The sequence below is a fragment of the Trachypithecus francoisi genome, unplaced genomic scaffold (assembly GCF_009764315.1).
Source record: "Trachypithecus francoisi isolate TF-2019V2 unplaced genomic scaffold, Tfra_2.0 Lachesis_group17, whole genome shotgun sequence".
Lineage (NCBI taxonomy): Eukaryota > Metazoa > Chordata > Mammalia > Primates > Cercopithecidae > Trachypithecus > Trachypithecus francoisi.
The window spans coordinates 69,726,921-69,741,174 of NW_022681462.1; the positions used below are offsets into that span (position 1 = coordinate 69,726,921).

Consider the following 14,254-nt stretch of genomic DNA (forward strand, 5'->3'; position numbering starts at 1 on the left):
AGCAGTTGAATATTGTTGGAGAAAAATCATGGAATCCTGCTGACTAGAGTATTTTTTTTTTTGGCTGAGCACAGAGGACTTTATTGATGATACATGACAAGGTGGGGCTCCCTAGACCCCTCCCTCTTCAGGGGGGTCTGCATGGAAACTGTGAGGAGGGGAGATCCTCAGTGTGGTAGGAGACCTAGTGCAACAGGGAATTTCTAGCAGCTGAGGGCCTGAGGCTGGTGGTCTGGGGGTCTTACTTCTTGGAGGCCATGTGGGCCATGAAGTCCACTGCCCTGTTGTTGTAGCCAAATTCATTGTCATACCAGGAAATGAACTTGACAAAGTGGTCACTGAGGGCAATACCAGCCCTAGCATTGAAGGTGGAAGAGTGGGTGTCGCTGTTAAAGCTGGAGGAGACAACCTGGTGCTCAGTGTAGTCCAGGATGCCCTTGAGGGGCCTCCGATGCCTGCTTTACCACCTTCTTGATGTCATCATATTTGGCAGGATTTTCCAGATGACAGGTCAAATGCATGACTGACACATTGGTGGTGGGGACGTGGAAGGCCATGCTAGTAATCTTCCCATTCAGCTCAGGGATGACCTTGCCTACGGCTTTGGCAGCACCAGTAGATGCAGAGATGATGTTCTGGAGAGCCCCGTGGCCATCACACCACAGTTTCCTGGAGGGGCCTGGGATAAATAGAAAGGAAATGTCTAGGTTAAGATAAAATATTGTGGAGACCAAAGTTCTTATTTGCAGAGGAAGTTTTCAGGTAGCAGGCTTCAGAGAGAATAGGCTGTAAAATGTCTTCTGGGGGACAGTGATGGTGTGGATGGTGGTCATGAGTCCTTCCACAATGCCAAAGTTGTCATGGATGAGCTTGGCCAGAGGGGCTAAGAAGTTGGTGGTACAGGAGCATTGCTGATGATCTTGAGGCCGTTTTCATATTTCTCATGGTTCACGCCCATCATGAACATGGGGCGGTCAGCAGAGGGGGCAGAGATTATGACCTTTTTGATTCCCTGCTGCAAGTGAGCCCCAGCCTTCTCTATGGTGGTGAAGACACTGGTGGACACCACAATGTACTCAGCGTCAGCATCGTCCCATTTAATTTTGGTGAGATCTCGTTCCTGGAAGATGGTGATGAGATTTCCGTTAATGACAAGCTTCCCATTCTCAGCCTTGACAGTGCTGTGGAATTTGCCATGGGTAGAATCATACTGGAACATGTAGACTATGTAGTTGAGGCCAGTGAAGGGGTCATTGATGGTAACAATATCAACTTTACCAGAGTTAAAAGCAGCCCTGGTGATCAGGTGCCCGGTATGGCCAAATCCATTGACTCTGGCCTTCACCTTCACCATGGTATCTCAGGATGTGGCTGGTGCTACATGAGAAGATGTGGCTGTCTGTCAAATGGGAGGAGCAGAGAGCCCTGACTAGAGTATCTTCAATTGCATTACCACAATTCTGAAATAGGTACTCAATTGTCAACCCAAAATAAAATTCTAAGACCTCCCCTAACTATCTGAATGGACTTTGTCCTTGGCCAGGGCTCTCTAAAAATTCAACCTAAAAGACCAGTTCAGGCCATGATGGGAAGTGGGGATCGGATATGCCTAATTAAACCTCTCAGGCATTCACATCAACACAGACTTTAAGTCTGACAGGAAACATTTTACAGCCTATTCTCTCTGAAGTCTACTACCTGAAGACTTCTTCTGCAAATAAGAACTTTGGTCTCCACAATCTTTTATTTTAACCCAGACATTTCATTTCTATTTATCCCAGGTCTTCAGATAAACTCAATCAATTGTCAGTCAGAATTTTTTTTTTTTTTTTTTGAGGTGGAGTCTCGCTCTGTCGCCCAAACTGGAGTGCAGTGGCCAGATCTCTGCTCACTGCAAGCTCCGCCCTTCAGGTTCACGCCATTCTCCTGCCTCAGCCTCCCAAGTAGCTGGGACTACAGGCGCCTGCCACCTCGCCCAGCTAGTTTTTTTGTAATTTTTTTAGTAGAGACGGGGTTTCACCAGGTTAGCCAGGATGGTCTCGATCTCCTGACCTTGTGATCCGCCCGTCTTGGCCTCCCAAAGTGCTGGGATTACAGGCTTGAGCCACCGCGCCCGGCCGCAGAAAATTTTTAAACCTACCTATAGCCTGGTAGATTTAAAAGGTTGTTTAAAGACATTACTATGAAGATTTTCAAATATGAAAGTAGAGAGAATAGTGTAATGAAGTTTCGTGTACCTATGACCCAGTTTAAATGATTATCAGCACATATCCAGTCTGGTTTTATCTACACACTTCCATTCCCCCCACCTGAAGCTTGACTATTTTGAGGGAAATCCCAGATATTATATCATTTCTATCATAAATACTTGGCATATATCAGCAACCACAATACCTTTATCCTAAAATAATAGATCATTACTTAATATCAAATATCCAGTCAGCATTCACATTTCCCCAGTTGTCTCATCAATATCTTTGTTATCACCAATGTCCCTGACCATCCACTACAAGAGGTTGAACTTACTATTTATGTGCATTGCCCCGTTGGGTGGCACGAGCTCTGTGCATCACTGATTTTCTCAAAATTTAAGGGGGATCCATCTACCTTACCTCTTAATTCTTTACAAGTTGCACATCAAGCATGAATCATTCTAGGTTTCATTGATCAGGGCATGTTTTAGTACAAACAAATGAGAACACCCAGTACATTCCTTCTACTTTCTGTTTCTCCTACCCCCAAACAAAACTGCATTTCAGAATTAAAAGCTTTGTGTTCTTGAGATAGTTATACTTATATATACACTCACTTTTATTTATTGATACCCAGACATACATTCTGACTGTTGGCAAAATACCATTCGATTCCTGTTAAGAGCCTGTCCTGCACCAGGTAGGACAACACCCACTTTTACAAAGTGCTGTCTCTTGGCTGGTACTGGAGAGTTCAGAAAGCCATTCTGCCATTCTAGAAGGTTACCTGCTTCACAGCAAAAGCATTCACTGGTCTTGCCATATATCTTGTGAGCACTGGCTTATTGCATTATTACTTTCATTGTAAAATAAATTTCTTCATAAAAAGCACCTTTGGGGCTTGGCGCAGTGGCTCATGCTTGTAATCCCAGCACTTTGGGAGGCCAAGGCAGTCTGATCACCTGAGGTCAGGAGTTCGAGACCAGCCTGCCCAGCATGGTGAAAGCCCATCTCTACTAAAAATACAAAAAAATTAGCCAGGCGTGGTGGCAGGAGCCTGCAATCCCAGCTGCTCAGGAGACTGAGACAGGAGAATTGCTTGAACCCAGGAGGCAGAGGTTGCAGTGAGCCGACATTGTGCCATTGCACTCTAGCCTGTGTGACAAGAATGAGACTCTGTCTCAAAAATAAATAAAATAAAAGCACCTTTGGGTAGAATATTATGGTCATGATTAAGGTATTTAGTACATCTGAAAAGGATACCATACAGGGAAATCTAATCCATAACCAGAATGAGTGTCTCAGTGGAGACAAATTGCAGCCTTTCGGTGATGAAAGTGGTCTTCGTAACCTTTTTTTTTTTTTTTTTTTTGATACAAAGTCTCTGTCTCTCACCAGGCTGGAGTGCAGTGGTGCGATCTCGGCTCACTGCAATCTCCGCCTTCTGGTTTCAAGCAATTCTCCTGCCTCAGCCTCCTGAGTAGCTGGGGTTACAGGTGTGCGCCACAACAGCCAGCTAATTTTTGTAATTTTAGTAGAGACGGGATTTCACCATGTTGGGCAGGACGGTCTCAATCTCGCGACCTCATGATCCGCCCGCCTTGGCCTCCCAAAGTGCTGAGATTACAGGCGTGAGCCACCGGGCCCCGCTCTTTGTAACCTTTTAACCAGATGCCAAACTAATCTCCTTGGGTTCCTGCACCATATTGGAAGCTCAGAGTTGACAGACTGGGCTCTCAGCCATGGTGGTAGGCAGATCAATTTCCGTGTGAAATCTGTTTGCTGAGCCCAAGTGTCCCCTCCATTCCTCCTTCCATGGTAATGGGGTTCCTGAAGCTATCCAGCAGGCACTGGAGTGGCTGGGGAAACAGTCTTTTACATTGTACTCAGGAATTCCTGACATCTCAACTTTATTTAGTGTAGGCCACCATTGAGTCCAGATTTTAGGACACAATTAGAATCATGTCCTAGGGCAAACAATTAGAACCTCTCCTAGTTTGCCTAATCCTTTAACTTTGGAACCTCTAAAGTGAATTCTTGTTACAATGTAGCCCAATCTAGCATCATCTAGCATCCACAGAATCCATTCTCACGAATAGTATTACTCAGGTTTTCTGAGTAAATAAGCAAAACTTGAAAAGCTTTTTTTTTTTTTGGTTTTGATATGTATTTTCTCTAGGGTTTCACTTTCTAATTGGCCTCATGGGATAAGTGGATATAATTATAGTTTTAGGTCCAGTAGAAATGACATGCGGAAAATTGGTATATCATTAAGGTAGTTATTACAGAGTCTTTAAGCAAGGCGGGCTGGGCGCAGTACCTCCTGCCTGGATTCCCAGCACTTTGGGAGGCTGAGGTGGGCGGATCACTTGAGGCCAAGAGTTAGAGACCACCTGGCCACTGCACTCCAGCCTGGGTGACAGAGAGAGGCCCTGCCTCAAAAAAAAAAAAAAAAAAAAAAGAGAAGGGAAAAAGCAAGGTGGGATCAACTTTATCAAGCAGAGAAGAAAAGTCGCTTTTCTCTCCAGAGCGGCTCAGGGCATGCCAGTGCTCCATCTGTCTCTACTCATTCACTTCCCCCAGTGTGAAATGCTTGCTTTCTGCTTAGGTGATTCATATCCATGGTTCCCAAGGCGCAGCTTCTTCATGCCTGAGAGGTCAGGCCCATTTCATACTTCCCTTGTACGGAGTCCTCTAGCCATTGTCTATGTCACACGCATTGCTACTTACCTGTATTCCCTTTAGAATTGCCCCACACATGCACATTGTGTTAGCTCCTCAGGGAAGCCTCCGCTGCTCCAAGGAAGGTGTGTAGATAGGTGCAGGCAGCCCTCATCTCCTTGTGCCTTGCTTTATTGTTCTTTGCATGTATCACACTTTTTTTTAAATGGAAGATTTGTGGCAACCCTGCCTCGAGAAAGTCTATCGGTATCATTCTTCCAACAACATGTGCTCAGTTTGTGTCTCTGTGTTGCATTTTGGTAATTCTTTTTTTTTTTTTTTTTTGAGACGGAGTCTTGCTCTGTCACCCGGCCCGGAGTGCAGTGGCCAGATCTCAGCTCACTGCAAGCTCCGCCTCCCGGGTTTACGCCATTCTCCTGCCTCAGCCTCCGGAGTAGCTGGGACTACAGGCGCCCGCCACCTCGCCTGGCTAGTTTTTTGTATTTTTTAGTAGAGACGGGGTTTCACCGTGTTAGCCAGGATGGTCTCCATCTCCTGACCTCGTGATCCGCCCGTCTCAGCCTCCCAAAGTGCTGGGATTACAGGCTTGAGCATTTTGGTAATTCTTGCAATATTTCAAACATCTTCTTTTTTATTGTATTGGTTATGGTGATCTCTGGTCAGTGATATTTGATGTTACTATTGTAATTGGGGCACCACAAACTGTGCCCAAAGACGATGACAAACTTAATTGATACATGTGTGTGTTCCAACTGTTCCAACCACTGGCCTTCCCCCATCACTCTCCCTCTTCTCAGGCTTCCCTATTCCCTGAGACACAACAACATTGAAATTAGGCCAGTTAATAACTCTACGATGACCTCTAAGTGTTCAAGTGAGAGGAAGTGTCACGTGTATCTCACTTTAAATCACAAGCTACAAATGATTAAGCCCAGTGAGGAAGGCATGTTGAAAGCTAAGATTTGTCAAAAAGTAGGTCTCTTGCACCAGTTAGCCAAGTTGTGAATGCAAAGGAAAAAGTTGTTGAAGGAAAGAAAAAGTGCTACTCTAGTGAAGACACAAATGATAAGAAAGCAAAACAGCCTTACTGCTGGTACGGAGAAACTTTGAGTAATCTGGATAGAAGATTAAACCAGTCACAACATTTTCTTAAGCCAAAGCCTAATCCAGAGCAAGGCCCTAACTCTTCAATTCTGTGAAAGCTAAGAGGTGAGGAAGCTGTAGAAGAAAATTTGAAGCTAGCAGAAGTTAGTTGATGATATTTAAGGAAAGAAGCCATCTCTGTAACATAACATAAAATCAAGGTGACGCAGTAAATGCTAAAGTAGAAGTGGGAACAGGTTATCCAAGAGATCTAGCAAAGATCACTGATGAAGGTGGCTACAGTAAAGGACAGATTTTCAATGTAGATGAGATAGTCTTATATTGGAAGAAGATGCCATCTAGGACTTTCATAGCTAGAGAGAAATGAATGCCTGGCTTCAAAGCTTCAAAGGACAGGCTGACTTTCTCGTTAGGGTCTAATACCGCTGGCAACTTGAAATTGAAGCCAATGCTCATTTACCATTATGAAAATCCTAGCTGGGCGCAGTGGCTCATGCCTGTAATCCCAGCGCTTTGGGAGCCAGAGGTGGGTGAATCACTTGAGATCAGGAGGTTGAGACCAGCCCGACCAATGTGGTAAAACCCCATCTCTATTTAAAATACAAAATTAGCCAGGTGTAGTGGTGGACGCCTGTAATCCTAGCTACATGGGAGGGTGAGGCAGGAGAATGCTTGAATCGGGGAGGTGGAGGTTGCAGTGAGCCGAGATCATGCCATTGCACTCCAGTGTGTCAGAGCGAGACTCTGTCAAAAAAAAAAAAAAAAAAAAAAAAAAAAAAAATTCTAAGACCCCTAAGAATTATGCTAAATCTATTCTGCCTGTTCTCTGTAAGTGGAACAACAAAGCCTGGATGACAGCATCCCTGTTTATGGCATTATTTACTCAATATTTAAAACCCATTCTTGAGAATTACTGCTCAGAAAAAAATTCATTTGAAAATATTACTGCTCATTGACAATGCACCTGGTCACCTGTGAACTCTGATGGAGGTGTATAAGAATATGTATTAATATTGTTTTCATGTCTGCTAACACATCATCCATTCTGCAGTCCATAGATCAAGGAGTCATTTTGACTTTCAAGTCTTATTGAGAGGTGAAGCCACCTGGACTTCCTGGGTCGAGTGGGGACTTGGAGAACTTTGTCTGTCTAGCTAAAGGATTGTAGATGCACCAATCAGCACTCTGTGTCTAGCTAAAGGATTCTAAATGCACCAATCAGCACTCTGTAAAAACGCACCAATCAGTGCTCTGTGTCTAGCTAAAGGATTGTAAATGCACCAATCAGCACTCTGTAAAAATGCACCAATCAGCACTCTGTGTCTAGCTAAAGGATTGTAAACGCACCAATCAACACTCTGTAAAATGGACCAATCAGCAGGATGTGGGCGGGGACAAATAAGGGAATAAAAGGTGGCCACTCCAGCCAGCAGCGGCAACCCACTTGGGTCCCCTTCCACGCTGTGGAAGGTTTGTTCTTTCACTCTTCACAATAAACCTTGCTGCTGCTCACTCTTTGGGTCCACACTACTTTTATGAGCTGTAACACTCACCGTGAGGGTCTGCAGCTTCATTCCTGAAGTCAGCAAGACCACGGACCCACCAGGAGGAACAAACAACTCCGGAAGTGCCACCGTTAAGAACTGTAACACCCACTGCAAAGGTCCGCGGCTTCACTCCTGAAGTCAGCGAGACCATGAAACCACCAGAAGGAAGAAACTCCGGACACATCTGAACATTGGAAGGAACAAACTCCGGGCACACCATCTTTAAGAACTGTAACTTCATTTTAAGAACTGTGGCTTCATGCTTGAAGTCAGTGAGACCAAGAACCCACTGGAAGGACCCAACTCCAGACACATTATTATTTAAGAAATATAGTTTGTAAGATATAGCTGCCATAAACAATGATTCCTCTGATAGATCTGGGCAAAGTAAATCGAAAAGCTTCTGGAAACAACTCACCATTCTAGATACCAGTAAGAACATTCATGATTCATGGGAGGAGGTCAATATATCAATATAAACAGGAATTTGGAAGAAGTTGATTCCAGTTCTCCTGGGTGACTTTGAGGAGTTCAAGACTTCAGTGGTGGAAATAGCTGCAGATGTGGAAATAGCAAGAGAACTAGAATTAGAAATGAAGCTTGAAGATGTAACTGAATTGCTGCAACCTCATTATAACACTTTAACAGATGAGGAGTTGCTTCTTGATGATAAACAAAGAAAGCAATTTCCTGAGATGAAATCTATTCCTGCTGAGGAGGCTGAGAACACTGCTGAAATGACAACAAGGGATTTAGAATATTACATACAGTTAGTTGATAAAGCAGTGGCAGCATTTGAGAGGGCTGACTCCAATTTTGAAAGTAGTTTTGCTTTGGTTAAAATGTTATCAGATAGCATCACATGTGACAGAGAAATCCTTCATTAAAGGGAGAATCCATCAATGCCTCAAACTTCATTGTCTTATTTTAAGAAATTGCCACAGCCACCTCAACTTTCTGCAGCCACCACCCTGATCAGTCAGCAGCCATCAACATCGAGCAAGACCGTCTACCAGCAAAAAGACTTGCTGAATGCGTAGATGATTGTTAGCACTTTTTAGCAATAAAGTGTTTGTTAATTAAGGTATATCCATTGTTTTTTAGACATGATGCTATTTCACACTTAATAGACTACATTATCACGTAAACATAACTGTATAAGCACTAGGAAACAAAAAAAATTGTGTGACTTGCTTTATTGTGGTATTTGCTTTATTTCAATTGTCTGGAATTAAACCCACAATATCTCCAAGGGATGCCTCTATATGAAATGTTGAAATCTTGGCCCTTGCATGGCTTCCTTTATATTCAATAAATGTACTCCCAATTAAATATAATGCCTATCTTCCAATCTGCCTTCACTAATCCTCGAGAGATAGAAATAATCACTGGAGGGCTGGCAGCTGCAGGGGTCACCTGGGGCGAGGAATGGGAGATGGCATAGGGAACTTTGCATGATCTCTGCAAGTTCTGCTGTCTTGGAGACAATTAGATGGTTTTGCACCTTATGCCTTTCAGATTCTAAGCTCTCAAAAAGTTATTTCTTGACAGTCACATTTAGAAAATTTACCTATATCCTTAAGTCTGAATATTCTAATTAGTTTCTTTCAACCTAGTGGAATTATTAGAGGATAGCAAGTTTGAATTGCTGCCAATACATACCCAATGAGCACCAAGTTATTTTCAAAAACGTATGAACATTGCAAAACATTTGCATTTTTTTCCTTGGGCCTGTAAAACTTGGTATTATGCCTATTCAGTCTGTAAGCATACTTTCCTTACCTGTATGCTCATTCGTTCAACACATTTATTGAGTGCCTACTATATCCCAGGTACTATGTTACATGGTGGGGGCACAGTGGTGAACCATGTGCTGTCTTTTTTGCCGTAGCCTTGTCTACCAATGCTAAATTAGAGAGTCCTGTTATTTACCTAGAGTACAGCAGGGGGCAGATGAAGCCCATCTTTCAAAATCATTTGCTGTAGCTCAGCATATCTGATGTAGCAGGTTGTGATTGTTACTTAGTCCAGCTTTCAAAGGAAACTACGATCTGCTTTTGCGTTTATGCTCATTCAGTATCTAATTTAAGGTATCCCTGGGATCAAATCTGGGGAAAAACAATGAACTACAGGTACATTTCATTTTTCAGAGTAAATATTTTTCTGAAACAGTTGCTAGGAGAGGTTGCTAAATACAATAATTCTACTCTGATTTTTTTTTTTTTTTTTTTGAGACAGGATCTTGCTCTGTTGCCCAGGCTGGAGTGCAGTGGTGCAATCTCGGCTCACTGCAACCTCTGTCTCCCAGGTTCAAGTGATTCTCAGCTTCAGCCTCCTGAGTAGCTGGGACTACAGGCGTTTTATATTTTTTAGTAGAGATGGGGATTTCACCATGTTGGCCAGGCTTGTCTCAAACTCCTGATCTCAAGTGATCTGCCCGACTCAGTTTCCCAAAGTGCTGGGATTACAGGTGTGAGCCACCGCAGCCTGGCCTAATCTGATTCTTTTCAAAAATAAAGACTATTAAATTGATTTAATATTAATTTAATACTTTGCATAAATCTAAATTTTTATTCAGGTGTTTGCTTAAATTGAACTGCAGCCGCATTTTTATTGTTGCTAAGAGGATGGATAAATAAATCATCATTTTCGTTAGTGAATCTTGTGTCTATTTCAGCAATAGGAGCCCCTCCTACATTCTCAGACTTTGAGAGTGAATAAGGGGAAGTTTTCAGAAACATAGAGAAAGTAAACGTGCATGTGTGTGTGTGTGTGTGTATGTGTGTGTGTTTATGTGTGTTTTATGTATCATTATGTCCACAAGAATGTTGTCCGCACAATGTTTGAAGGGGCAGGAGAGAAGAAGGTCCTGGGGATGCTGGTCTTGCATTTTGGGCAGAGACCTCAAAAGAATATTTCTAATTTTGGACTTTTTAATGCTATGTTAGATTTGCTGGGTGCTTTAAAGCAGTAAGTATTTATGTGAGGTATGAAGCTAGATATTTGAATTTCTTTTGTAAAGGAAAATCTGAGCTAGAGAGCAAAGTCACCTAAGTAAATACCTTTTGTTAACCAGTATCCCACTGGGTCTTTTTTAATCTAACGTTTCCCTGGCCCTGCTGTTCTATTCCTGTCTTAGAAACAATCACAAGAAAACTGTACTTATTCTTTCGGATTATGACTTCATAGGGAGCTAGTGATTGAGTACATGTGGAAGGTGAGGTTAAATCAATTTCTAGTGGATCTGAGATCCAATCACATCTTATTATTCTATCAAATTATTTATCTTCCCTGATACTTAGTTCTGTGGAACAGGGTCATTTTTCTGTTGCTCACCACTGACTTTCCTATGTCCATTATGTTTTCCATGTACCAGTGCTTTAAGATGATAAATAACAGCCCTCCCATTGACTTCATTTTAAAAAGTCTAAAGAGATTAAGAAACATGGATAATCCCAAGCACGATTTATTTGGTAATTGTGTTTGTGTAGTGTGTGTGTGTGTGTGTGAGAGAGAGAGAGAGAGAGAGATTTCCAAGAGTTTTCCAACCATCTGTACCTGATCCACCTATGAATGCGTTGAAATAAGGAGGTACTAAGTAAGAATAGCTAAGGGACTCTTTCAAATGCCCTCTAACTTGACCATCCAACATTGCAGATTCTTTGAATTAAAAGGCCCCTACCTTGCCCCACCCATCACTGAAGGGAAGTCACCCATATTTATTGGATCAGCCACTAAATCTTGAGGCAATATTCCATTATTAGACAAGTCTCGTTTCTTTTTCTTTCTGGGGACGAAGGGGAGTTTTTTTTTTTTTTAATGTTCGTTTTTGTTTTTTTTTTGAGACACACTTTCACTCTTGTTGCCCAGGCTGGAGTGCAATGGCAGTGGGGCGATCTCGGCTCACTACAAGCTCCGCCTCCTGGGTTCACGCCATTCTCTGGCCTCAGCCTCTGGAGTAGCTGGGACTACAGGCGCCTGCCACCACGCCAGGCTAATTTTTTTGTATTTTTAGTAGAGACGGGGTTTCACCGTGTTAGCCAGGATGGTCTCGATTTCTTGACCTCGTGATCCACCCGCCTCGGCCTCCCAAAGTGCTGGGATTTTAGGCGTGAGCCACCGCGCCCGGCAGATTTTTGTATTTTAGTAGAGACGAGGTTTCTCCATGTTGGCCAGGCTGGTCTCCAACTCCTGATCTCAGGTGATCTGCCTGAGATCAGTGACTTAAATAAATTCAGTGACTCGTCCTCCCAAAGTGTTGGGATTACAGGCGTGAGCCACCGCGCCCGGCCAAGGGGGAGATGTTTTAAAACTATTTCAGAAGTCAGAAAATAGTGTAATAACATTTATATGGCCACTACCTAAGGATTAATAAGTACTAATGTTTTGTCCTTTCAGCCTCAGCTACACATCGCTGGGAAGTAATTATTCATGGGTTTCTTACTGTTTTGTGCATCTGTGAGCGAAATACTGACTGTCCCTTATACTGGACTATCTTTTCAAGGTTGTTAGTATAGTAAATAACTTTGGAAGATGGAGATAGTGTTTCTCTTCAGAGTAAAGGGTAGGTTTGCTTACAACCTTGGAAGATATAGTGTCTAGTTATGCTTAATACTTTTTATAAAACAGATTCCTAAGCTCAGGATGCCTCTCCTGTGATCCAACCTTTTGTATGTGCAGGTGTCAGCTGTCACTCTTCACATCGGCCTGGGGAAGATAGGGCTTAGGACATTGGTGCACAGATGCTGATATCTGACTACTGCTATTGCTATGAGTAATAAATTGTCTTTTGTCTCTAATCTAGGAGGGTCGTATCAGTATCCATGAAACAGTAGCAGGCTATTATTTAAACTATCCTAGGCCATAGGAAAATATGAAAATAGCTCCAAATTCATTTTATAAAGCTAGAATAATTAATACTAAAGCATGATAAAGATAGAAAAAACTAGGCAACTTCATCTACAAATACAGAAGCAAAAATTCTAAGCAAAAATTGGTCAATAAAATCCTGTAGAAAATTGTAAAAATAATACATGGAAATTGAATCAAGTTTATTTTAGGTGTGTAAAGATAGTTTAAAACTACAGTAGGCCGGGCGCGGTGGCTCACGCCTGTAATCCCAGCACTTTGGGAGGCTGAGGTGGGTGGATCACGAGGTCAGAAGATCGAGACCACGGTGAAACCCCGTCTCTACTAAAAATAACAAAAAAATTAGCTGCGCGTGTTGGCGGGCGCCTGTAGTCCCAGCTACTCGGGAGGCGGAGGCAGGAGAATGGTGTGAACCCGGGAGGCGGAGCTTGCAGTGAGCCAAGATCGCACCACTGCACTCCAGCCCGGGCCACACAGCGAGACTCTGTCTCAAAAAAAAAAAAAAAAAAAAACCTAGAGTATTCATCAACAAAATATATCTACTAGGTTAACAGATGAAAAGAGAAAACAACTGTATTGTAACAGTAGATGATAAAAGGCATTTCATAAAATTTAAAAATTACTAATAAAAGCTCCATGTAAAATAGGAGAATAAAACTTTTTAAACATAATAATAACTCTAGCAAGTTATGAAATACTGAAGCCATTTTAAAATCAGGAACAAGAGATTGCCTGCTATTACCATTATTATTATTTTTTGGAGATGGAGTCTTGCTCTGTCAGCCAGGCTGGAGTACAGTGGCATAATCTGGGCTTGCTGCAAGCTCCACCTCCCGGGTTCAAGCGATTCTCCTGCCTCAGCCTCCTGAGTAGTTGGGACTACAGGTGTGTGCCACCACGCCCAACTAATTTTTGTATTTTAGTGGAGAAGGGGTTTTGCCATGTTGGCCAGGCTGGTCTCGAACTCTTGACCTCAGATGATCTGACCACCTTGGCCTCCCAAAGTGCTGGGATTATAGGTGTGAGCCACCATGCCCACCCTTATTACCATTATTTAGTATTGTTTTGGAAGTTTTAAATAATGCAATAGTATAATGTGTAAAATATTGGAGAAAAACAAAACAAATTATCTCTTTTTTTTTTTTGCAGAAAATATAAGCATAATTCAGTTACTTAGATAATCTGTTAGAATTTAGTGACTTCAATAACTCACCAGGATGGAGAGGAGAATTAAGGTGACTGAATATGAGAAACATACAAAATCAATAGCTTTTCTCTAAATAAGCACATCCAGTTAGAAATGAAAATAAGATGGTATCTCATTGTGGTTTTGATTTGCATTTCTCTGATGGCCAGTGATGATGAGCATTTTTTCATGTGTCTGTTGGCTGTATGAATGTCTTCTTTTGAGAAATGTCTGTTCATATCCTTTGCCCACTTTTTGATGGGGTTATTTGTTTTTTTCTTGTAAATTTGTTTGAGTTCTTTGTAGATTCTTGATATTAGCCCTTTGTCAGATGAGTAGATTGCAAAAATTTTCTCCCATTCTGTAGGTTGCCCGTTCACTCTGATGGTAGTTTATTTTGCTGTGCAGAAGCTCTTTAGTTTAATCATATCCCATTTGTCAATTTTGGCTTTTGCTGCCGTTGCTTTTGGTGTTTTAGACATGAAGTCCTTGCCCATGCCTATGTCCTGAATGGTACTACCTAGGTTTTCTTCTAGGGTTTTTATGGTATTAGGTCTAACATTTAAGTCTCTAATCCATCTTGAATTAATTTTTGTATAAGGAGTAAGGAAAGGATCCAGTTTCAGCTTTCTACTTATGGCTAGCCAATTTTCCCAGCACCATTTATTAAATAG

At 42.2% G+C, this 14,254-nt stretch overlaps 1 pseudogene; it reads right to left on the reverse strand.

The window, feature by feature from the left end:
- Nucleotides 1-241: 241 nt before the first annotated feature.
- LOC117063000 lies at nucleotides 242-1,354 on the reverse strand (annotated as a pseudogene).
- Nucleotides 1,355-14,254: the final 12,900 nt, after the last annotated feature.